The following is a 1,852-nucleotide window of genomic DNA, read 5'->3' on the forward strand; positions in this document are numbered from 1 at the left end:
AGATATAAGATGAATTTCTGAAATCTGCTATATACTCATTGTAAAAATAAGAAAGTAAAAAAGAAAAAGAAAAAGGTAATTTACACTCAGTTTTGAGAATCCTGCATAGTCATATTGGATATGCTTTAATCTTGCTCATGTAGCACTTTACTTTCTGCTTGCCCTAAAATTTGCATTTCAAAGACAAATCTGATTGACACTGTGAGATTCCTGTCTCCAAACAAAGAAAATCAAAATGAAAGAAGAAGGGTATAAAGGAGGGAAGGGAAGGGATGAATAGCATAGTTGGTGTGGCAGCAGCAATGTGGTTATAGAAGAGCAATATCTTTATCCTTTTGAATGGATGTTGAATCTTCAGTTGTATCATCCAGGGCTCTGAGCTTCCCTCTGAGCATAGGCCTTGCAACAATCAAGGCCCATGGATGACCAAGAACATCTTCAAAATGAGGCATAGTTGCAAGCTCAATAATCACACTCACAGTATGGGAAGCACAAACACAAAACTATGCAGTATTATGTTGTGTAGGTTAGTGGAGGCTGCAGTGGTCATCACTACTCTCCAAGCTTCATCATGCTGCCTAACGATGACAAGAAGAAAGATGCCAGGAAGTTGGCCAAGAAAGACAAAGACCCAGTAAATAAGTCTGGTGGCAAGGCCAAAAGGAAGAAGTGATCCAAAGGCAAAGTTCGGGACAAGCTCAACAATCTAGTCTTGTTTGACAAAGCTACATATGACAAACTCTGTAAGGAAGTTTCCAATTATAAGCTTATTACTCCAGCTGTGATCTCTGAGAAACTGAAGATTCATGGTTCCTTGGCCAGGGCAGCCCTTCAGGAGCTACTTAGTAAAGGACTTATCAAGCTGGTTTCAAAGCACAGAGCCCAAGTAATTTACACCAGAAACACAAAGGATGGAGATGCCCTAGCTGTTGGTGAAGACACATAAACAGGTTCAATCAACTAGGTTCAATCAGCTGTACATTTGGAAAAAATAAAACTTTATGAATTAAAAAAAAACATTGTTTAGGTTATGTACCATGGAGCTGGTTGAAGTCTTCAAGAACCAATGGGCCTTGTGGTGATTTGAATAAGAATAGCCCCCATAGGTTCATATACTTGAATGCTTAGGGATTGGCATTAGAAGATATGGCCTTCTTGGAGTAGATGTAGCTTTGTTGGAGGAAGTGTGTCACTAGAGAAGGGATTTGGGATTTCAAATACTCAAGCCAGGCCCAGTATCTCTCCCTGTATCTGCCTGCAGATAAAGATATAGAACTCTCAGCTATTTTCCAGCACCACGTCTACCTGTGTGCTGCCATGTTCCCCACCATAACAATAATGGACTAAATCTCTGAAACTGTATGCCATTCCCAATTAAATGCTTTCTTTTATAGGATTTGCCATGGTCATGGTGTCTCTTTACAGCAATAGAACACTGACTAAAACAGCCCTAAAGGAAAGAGTAGACAAATATGTCTATAACAAATATAAAGCAAAAACAACTGAGAAACATCGAGGCCATCAAAAGCAAAATAACCATCACAGACTGAGAGTGCTCCAATGCCATAAATTCTAAAAGCATTGCAGAACAAAAGCATATTGAAGTACATATACATAAAATATATATTGCTGGGGATGTGTTATCAAATAATCAAAAACTGACTTTAGGGACTTGCTAACAAAGAATAAAATTAAGTGTTTAAAGGTATGTTATGTTCGGAAAAGAACTGTCTAATTTCAGAGAATTAATTGTAGTATATTGGGATGAGAGGATATAATCTGAAGAATTACCTCTAAAATACTTTGCCAAAAGGAAAATCTATTAAAAGGGTCAAAGAAAGGAGATACAGAG

At 38.0% G+C, this 1,852-nt stretch overlaps 1 pseudogene; it reads left to right on the forward strand.

Moving 5' to 3' along the window:
- The first annotated feature begins 571 nt into the window (after window positions 1-571).
- LOC100761110 lies at window positions 572-946 on the forward strand (annotated as a pseudogene).
- The last annotated feature ends 906 nt before the right edge of the window (window positions 947-1,852 follow it).

This window comes from Cricetulus griseus, chromosome X, assembly GCF_003668045.3.
Source record: "Cricetulus griseus strain 17A/GY chromosome X, alternate assembly CriGri-PICRH-1.0, whole genome shotgun sequence".
Lineage (NCBI taxonomy): Eukaryota > Metazoa > Chordata > Mammalia > Rodentia > Cricetidae > Cricetulus > Cricetulus griseus.